Below are 8,813 nucleotides of genomic sequence, written 5' to 3' on the forward strand. Positions count from 1 at the left end.
GGTCGTTCGCTTTGGCTTTGCGAATGGACCAAACCATTCATGTAAATAGAGGGGGGGGGTTCTGTGGTCGTTCGCTTTGGCTTTGCGAATGGACCAAACCATTCATGTAAATAGAGGGGGGGGGGGGGGTTCTGTGGTCGTTGCGAATGGACCAAACCATTGTTTTTTTTTTGCAGTTTTTTTTTTTTTTGCAGTTTTTTTTTTTTTGCAAGGAACGGGCACCCACGTACGGGCACGTCCTAGCTTATATATAGTACGGGCATGCCCTAGTCTATCTATAATTCCAGTAATCTCTGTGTGTGTGTGTGTGTGTGTGTATGTGTGTATGTCTGTGTGTTTGTCTGTGACCGCTGTTTCTCGACAACCACGGGTCCGATATACTTGAAACTTGCCAGGTATATTGCTGGGGACCCGAGGATGTGCCTTTTCAAGGTTTCATATTAATCGGACAAGTAGTTACCGAGCTATGGCGATTTAGCCGTTCGCCGTTCGCTTTGGCGTTGCGAATGGACCAAACCATTTCATGTAAATAGAGGGGGGGGGGGGTTCTGTGGTCGTTACTGGCTTTGCGAATGGACCAAACCATTTCATGTAAATAGAGGGGGGGGTTCTGTGGTCGTTGCGAATGGACCAAACCATTTCATGTAAATAGAGGGGGGGGATTGTCACCGTACTCGCAAGCCGTTCGCTTTGGCTTTGCGAATGGACCAAACCATTTCATGCAAATAGAGGGGGGGGATATAATTTTAGATATATATATAGTCTAGTAGGAAGACTAGGTCCCCCTGCACCCCTCGGAGATATACTTCTAATCAGTGTTTCTAGATTGGAAAAAATGTGTAGAAAATGACTAGCTATGGCCCCAAGCTGAAAAAATGTCCCACATACCATTTTTATGCAAATTACTGCTGCCATTATCAAAAAAAGACTAGGTCCCCCTGCACCCCCGGAGATATACTTCTAATCAGTGTTTCTAGATTGGAAAAAATGTGTAGAAAATGGCTAGCTATGGCCCCAAGCTGAAAAAATGTCCCACATACCATTTTTATGCAAATTACTGCTGCCATTATCAAAAAAACGATTTTTGACATATCTCAGCCAATATTGCAGATAATTGAAAAATGAAGGTGTCTAGACCCATGTTTTGAAGGGCATAGATCATGATAGAACTATTCCTAACATGATTACATGTGTCTATGGTATACTAGTATGCTAATTAGTGCTTTATTTACAAAATAATCACAGTTTTACGAAATAATAGACTCATATTAAGGTCCGTCTACACAGACGTTAACACAAAGTTTTATTTTTCTAAATACCCTGTGAAATTCACCGAATGCCCTGTGAAACCTGGGATTCTTCTCCAGCTTTTTCAAGGGCCCGACTTTTCCCTTCCCTTTGAAGGCACTGGTGCAGTCTTCTCCGCTGAACACATAGTACCCCAGGAGAGTGGCACAGTAGTCCTCTCCCAGGGATTCTGCCAGCTCAGAGACGTTGACAAGTTGGCGATGCTTCCCTGACCCTGTATCCAGGTACACCGTCAGCTTGATGTTGTGGGCATGGTGGAGCAGGATCAGGAGGATGTCTGTGTCCGGTGTTCTGACTACAGCGTTCTTGTATCCGATGGTAGCAGCATGATGGAGGTACAGAACCACCCTGGTATCAGTCTCTTCCTGGTTGCTGTAGATCGTGGGGAGTTCACGTACCTCGACCTGAAACACAAAAAGGCACCGCATTTCAATCACCAGTCACTGCCAGTTTCAGTATATCTCCGGGGGGTGCAGGGGGACCTAGTCTTTTTTTGATAATGGCAGCAGTAATTTGCATAAAAATGGTATGTGGGACATTTTTTCAGCTTGGGGCCATAGCTAGTCATTTTCTACACATTTTTTCCAATCTAGAAACACTGATTAGAAGTATATCTCCGGGGGGTGCAGGGGGACCTAGTCTTATATAGTACGGGCATGCCCTAGTCAATAAATAATTAATCGATTAATCAATAAATAATTAATCGATTAAATGATTAATCAGTAAATCAAAAATATCCTTGATAGCCACATCACTTGGTCACTGTCATGTCCAAATATTGGCTTCCCAGCTCAAAAGGTGCCTGAGATATTGGCCAAATGAGAAAGAAAATAAATAAATGATTAATAATGAAAATAAATAAATAATAATCATTAACAAATTAAATCATTAATCAATTCGGTCACAGAACACATAAACCACCACCATTTCATCAGAATCTGTAACTTTAAAAAAAAAAAATTTTTAGTCATTAATCAAATAATTAAATAATTAATCGATTAATTCATTAATTCATACATCAAAAATAGCCTTTGCAGCCAAATCACTTGGTAATTGGCATGTCCAAATATCAGCTTCCTATCTCAAAAGGTGCCTGAGTTAATGGTCAGAAGAGAAAGGAAATTTGATTAATTATATAAGTACTTAATTAATCGCTAATAATTAAATAACTCATCAATTAATTGATAAATCAAAAAACAAAAAATATCGTTTTTGACAAAGTACTTGCTCACTATTGTGCCGAAATTTCAGCTTCATAGCTCAAAGGATGGCTGAGATATCGCCCGGACAACCAAGAAAGAAAGAAAGAAAGAAAGCAAGAAAGCAAGAAAACAAACAACCAGAGTGAAAACTGAGTACTCCCTTTCAGCGTGCGTCACTGCCGAGCCCCCTTCGGTGCCCGGCAATGACGTTTTGCAGTGCCTGGAGATGGCATAGGAAAGGAGCGGTGTACAATAATTCCTCAAATGTTTTAGTATAAGAAAAGTCGTCCTCTTCTTCTAATAAAAGTTTTACAAGTTTAAATCTATGAGATACAGTAAAGAAGACTTTGTGTTTACAGTGACGGATTGTTACATGAGTAAGCCCTGGCGCCTTGGCACCCTGCCTGATGAATATTGCTTTGTGATGGATTTATTACCCTGCGCTCGCGAAGCGAAAAGTGGAGTTAAGCATTCAGTTACATACGTGTGCTGTACGTGTCTGCAATTTAAAAATTCATTTTTTCGGCAACCGTTGGTCCGATTGACATGAAATTTTCACCTTAGGAGGGCCTCCTCCTGAAGAATAGTTTAATGATAATTATGACGTCATAGGTCACGTGGTACAGGCGCTATCTTGAAAAAACTTCGCACCTCGATATCTCTGAAACCTTATTAGTTAAAACTTGGTGCAAGTATGTATAAATGATGTAAACATGAAGTGATTAAATTTTGGGGTCAATAGTTCAAAGGTCAAAGGTTATGTCAAGTAAAAATGTGCTAATTTGGGCACAGCTGAATGGATTTAAATCAACCTTGATACAAGTAATATAATGATGTAATAATGTGGGCGGAGGCATATTAGTCAACATCATGATGTCAAAGAGTGCCGTTCTAGTTCGATTATGTTTTGGAATAGGACATGTAGGCCTATGAAGGAGATAAACGACAGAGGGCAGTCTTTGCCCTGAATTGGCTGTTGGAAGCAGCACACTCTACTGTTTCTGGCCACTTGGATTGGCGATTATGCTTGGGCCTTGCCTTTATCTCCAAAGATTTGAATGTTTCCCACTGTCTTGGGAATTTGCAAAATTTTGGCATTGACCTTTGGACCTGGAAAGCCCATTCCTCTCCCCTGAAGTGAAGTAATCCTATCTTCTAGCTTTAGCATTTCTAACTTCTACATTCAGTTAAACCTTACTTCTTGCTTCAAAATTTGTATTTTCTTATTTTACAAATTCACAAAATTATAAAGTCTCTTGGACAGCTGGAACACTCCAATAGCCTCGTCTCATTCGCACTCCCTTCAGTTGGCTCATCTACTAGTTTGCAACAAATTTAAATTAGCTTAATCTTTCCTTTAAATTGACTTCACATATCCGACCATTTAATACAGTAGATGGCAGTAGCACACTCATTTACCTCTGCAAGTCGAAGCATTTACACTTGTCATCACCAAAGGTTGTCTCCTCCACCTATGTAAAAGACAGTGCAGTTGACAATTATCAGTTTATTTACCTTTGTTTTTGTATACAGAATGAAGGCTCATGGAAGAGCGAAAATACAGAGCATATCAGGACGCAACATAACAAAAGAAACAGCAGAAAGAGAAAGAGGAAATGCCAACAGCAGGGCAGAGGGAGAAATTAGATAGCGACAGACAAACAAGGGATGCAGGTAAAGGATGAGGGACAAGGGAGAACACATGGGGTGGATAACATGGATACAGAAGCAAACTCTCTGGAAGGATTACGCGTTTCAAGAAAGTGCCGCCCGGTGAAAAATGCTGAAGACACAGTTGACGCAGAACAAAACGGTTCAGCTCCTGTTCTTCAATAAGGATATGCATTGTCAAATTTGCAAGAACCTTTCTTATGCCCAGAAACTCAGGTACAACATGATGCACTGTTGTCTTGAGTATTCCAAACTCTGTCACAAGTTCCAGAATTGTGAGAATCCCATCTTGAAAGCAAAAGTTTGTTAATAACAACGACATTGTTCGCATATTATTTAGGGGACGGCACCAAGTTTGATTTAAATCCCTTCAGCTGTTCTCAAGTATCACGGTTTACCTGGCCTGACCTCTGACCTTTGATGCTCAAATCGAATCAGTTCATATTTTCATCACAATATATACTTGTATGAAGTTAGGTCAAAATCCCATCACTGGTTCACAAGTTAGCACAGTAACAGAATTGTTTTACCAAACCAGGACCTCTGATCTTTGACCTCTCGACCCCATAATCTAATCCGTCAGAGCAGACACTCTTGACCATGACGTCACTAAGTCTGGTTGGGTGATAGTCGTTCGCATCAATTTTTTCATCCCAGAAAGGATGATAATCATCACTGAAAAGTTCTCAAGTGCAGAAAATTGGAAGGAAGAATTGCTAAAATGTATTGATAAGACTATGGATTGAAGATGTTTTTAATTAAAGGGTTTTTTTTGGTTAAAGATTAAAGAGAAATCAATTTTCTTCTACATTACCAGGACATTACCAGGTCTTCATTTGTTCTACATTACCAGCCCTGGTGTTGGCTTAGCGGTTCGGGTGCCGGCTTAGGATCCTAGGATCCTGGGTTCGAATCCCGGTCGATCACTGAATTAACACCAGGGGGGTTGACTCAGCCTGACCATCCCTTCCGAGGTCGGCTAATTGAGCACCAGTTCACTGGTAATTCCCTGTTTGTCGTTAAAGGCGGCAAAAAGGGTTGGCGTCAGGAAGGGCATCCGGCCGCAAAACATTGCTTCAACAAGGGGACCAAAAAACAACAACAACCACGGTTCCCGAAAAAGGCCAACCCCCGCTTTGCGGGGAAAAATGGCCTCTAAAGGTGGTTATCATATTTTATTATTACCAGGAATTAAAGAAGGGTTTGGGCATCTTATTTCCTGAAGCTTTCTGTCATTACGATGTCCCCGATGGTACTAGATCCCATTCATTTAATTACTGGAACAAAATAGTTTGAAAAACCTGATATTTACCAGACTTGTCAGTGAATAATGACAGTGTACATGTAATTTTAGGATCACCTAGAACCCTCTTAAAAAGTTACAAGTGAGGTGACAAAACTTTTGGAAAAAGTATTTTTTTTAGGGATGTATTGGTCATTTTCAGGAAGTTTTTAGAGCAACATATCTGTTGCCAACATATCTGTTGCTCTAAAAACGTCCTGAAAATGACCAATTCATTCCTAAAAAAATAATTTTTCCAACAGTTTTGTCTCCTTGCTTGTAATTAAGTAAAAGTCAATATAATGCATGTACTTCCTCATTCTCCATGAGTCTCGACACTGTATACAAAAAGGTGTTGTTGCACCTTGTTGGGACTGGCTCTGGTATATACTCCCCATCTCCATGCATCTCCTTTCTCACCTCAAATGGATTCACAGCTGACTCCACTCAAAACAAAACTGAATATCTTAACTCGGTGTTTGCCACCAAAGCTCGTGTCCCAACCCCTTCCCTTTCTGTGCCCACCTTACTCCCTCCAGCACACTGTGAATTTTTCACTTCAGAGGGGGAGAAGATGTTCTGGCCAGCTTCGATTCTGCATCCGTGATCGGCCAACATGGCATCGGCACCCATGCTCTCAAATCCTGTCTTACAGTTCTCGATTCTCCGCTATTTGCTTTCATCGAGCTGTCTCATTCACATTAGGCCATGTCCTATCTGCCTAGAAGACAGCTAACATTGCTCTTATACACAAGAAGGGTTTACAAAATAAAGATCTTCTCTTCCTAAGGTTGGCGAATAACTTCACCCCCTGTCTCCCCTGAATGCTTATAAGCAAAGTGAAGCAATCCATCGCTGCAACTAACATTGTCTTTCCTCTTCTCAAATGACCTTATGTTCATGCATCAGTTTGGATTCCGTCCCAGTTAAACAAGTTTGGATATATATGCTGCTGTTTCTCTCAAAACAATAGATGGATGCCCCAGATTGCAATCAAGAGGTTAGGGCTGTGTTTCTGGACATATCTTTGGCATTCAGCACAATCTGCTACTCTGCTCTGCCTCACAAGCTTACCACCCATGGCATGCAAGGCCCCTTCTCTTCTGGCCTGCTCATTTCCTCCATTCATGCTGTCAGCGCGTAGCTCTCAAGACATTCCTCTCATTTCATCTCCCAGTAGAGACTCCATTTTCCCAAAGCAATCTTTGGTCCAGCCCCTGGTCCTCATAATATATTAATTGCCTCTCCCATGCTGTAGAAAAACCTCACATCCTCTTTGCAGATGACTGTGGCTTATGCTGTGTGATAGCACATCTCACTGACTGGCTGACAGCAGCTGCTTCCCTTTCTGCTGATCTGGAAGTGATTTGATATTGATTCGATGTTGGTACACGTCCTTCAATCGTGGCAAATATATCGGCTTTGCATGTCACTTGAGAAAGATCATCCAACAAAACCACCTCTCTATTTCCACATTCAACCACTGGACGAGGCTCAATCTCTTAACCTTTTGGGATTCACCAGCAGCCACAATCTCTTTTGGGCAAATCATACATCAAAACTGGCTTCAAAACTCAGTCCAAGACTTGACATCATCCACGGTGCCAACTCCTTCATTGCAAACATGAATTTCTCATAGATAACAAAAAGCCTTTGCCCACAGCTGAATTGATTACTGTTCTTTTCTATTGGCTGATATATCCCTGTTTCAACCCTCTCCTTGAATCTAAAACTGTCAACATCATTGCAAGTATCTCCCACATAGACACACACAAGCACATCTGCTGCCCTCTCAATGCAAGCAAGGGTTGCAGTCCAGTCTCTTATTTACCAACTCAATTATGGTCTTGCCCCTCTGCTATTTCACCCCCTCTGATCTCCTCAATCCCTTTACGATTCCAACTTTCCTCACACAATCCTTTCCTTGTAAAACTCCAAAAATTCAGGTTGATTGCTCACTAATATTCCTTTCTTCCACCACTTGTGGAATCTCCTTCCTAAGTCAGTTCAAACACACTCTTCCATCTAGGGCTTCACAAGCTGGTAGTACATCACCTCAAGTGATCCTCCATCCATACCCATTATGTTTTCTACCCCCATTAACCCCCTCCCCATACAACCCACTCCATGTTTCCTTGCCTCTCCTCTGTTTCTGTTTCCTTGCCTAATTTACAACACAAATTGTTTTCAGAAATGCTGCAAAAGTACATGTTGAGATATGTTGGCAAATCGTGCAACAAATCACAGGCACCTATTAATTAGTCCCCTACCGGTGCACACTGGAGGGGACTATAGGTTTGCACGCCGTCCCTCTGTCCGTCAGCCCGTCAGTCTGTCAGTCTGTCAGTCTGTCAGTCCGTCAGTCCGTCAGTCCGTCACACAAAGAGCAGTTTTCCGGACCTTTTTTCTAAACGCTTAAAGCTAATGATTTCAAACTTGGTACATGGTTTCCTCATGATAAGTTACAGATCAAGTTCGAACTTCACGACGTTTCGATCATTTTTGACCAAGTTATGGCACTTTGAACTTTGGGAATTCTGATAATTCTGATGATCCTTTACTCAGTGCCATTTTAATAATAATAATAATAATGCATTTATTTTATATAGCGCTTTTCAGGAAGCCCAAAGACGCTTTGACAGAGTGCAAAACATAATGCATAGCAAAACATAAAGACAATTGCAAAAAAAAGAAGAATCAATAGGGAAATATTCAAAGCACAAAGGAGGGAGAAGGAGAGGAGATAGTCAGGGGTTAGATGCTGTGGGTTAAATGTTGAATGCAGTGTTGAACAGGTGGGTCTTGAGTGATGTTTTGAATGAGGTGAGTGAGGAGGAGTCTCTGATGGTGTGAGGTAGCGAGTTCCAGAGGGTGGGAGCAGCGATGGAGAAGGCCCTGTCCCCCCAGGATCTAAATTTGGTCCGGATGGGGGGGGGGGGGGTCAGGAGGTTGGTACCAGCAGAGCGGAGGTTGCGGGTGGGAGTGTGTCTGGAGAGGTCAGCCAGGTAGGATGGGGCCAGGTTATGGAGGGCTTTGTAGGTCAAGAGGAGGATTTTGTACTGGATTCTCTGGGAGATGGGGAGCCAGTGAAGCTTGTAAAGGACGGGGGTGATGTGGTCACGGGTCCGGGAATGGGTGAGTAGACGGGCAGCGGAGTTCTGAATGTATTGGAGTTTATTGGTGATTGTTGAGGGTGAACCATAAAGGAGGCTATTGCAGTAGTCCAGACGGGAAGTGATGAAGGCGTGGATGAGGGTTTCTGCAGCCACGGAGGAGAGGGATGGACGGAGACGGGCGATGTTTTTCAGGTGAAAGAAGGCTGTCTTTGTGATCTGTTTAGTGTATTTGTC

The sequence above is a fragment of the Myxine glutinosa genome, chromosome 10, assembly GCF_964187855.1.
Source record: "Myxine glutinosa chromosome 10, kmMyxGlut1.1, whole genome shotgun sequence".
In the NCBI taxonomy this organism is placed as follows: domain Eukaryota; kingdom Metazoa; phylum Chordata; class Myxini; order Myxiniformes; family Myxinidae; genus Myxine; species Myxine glutinosa.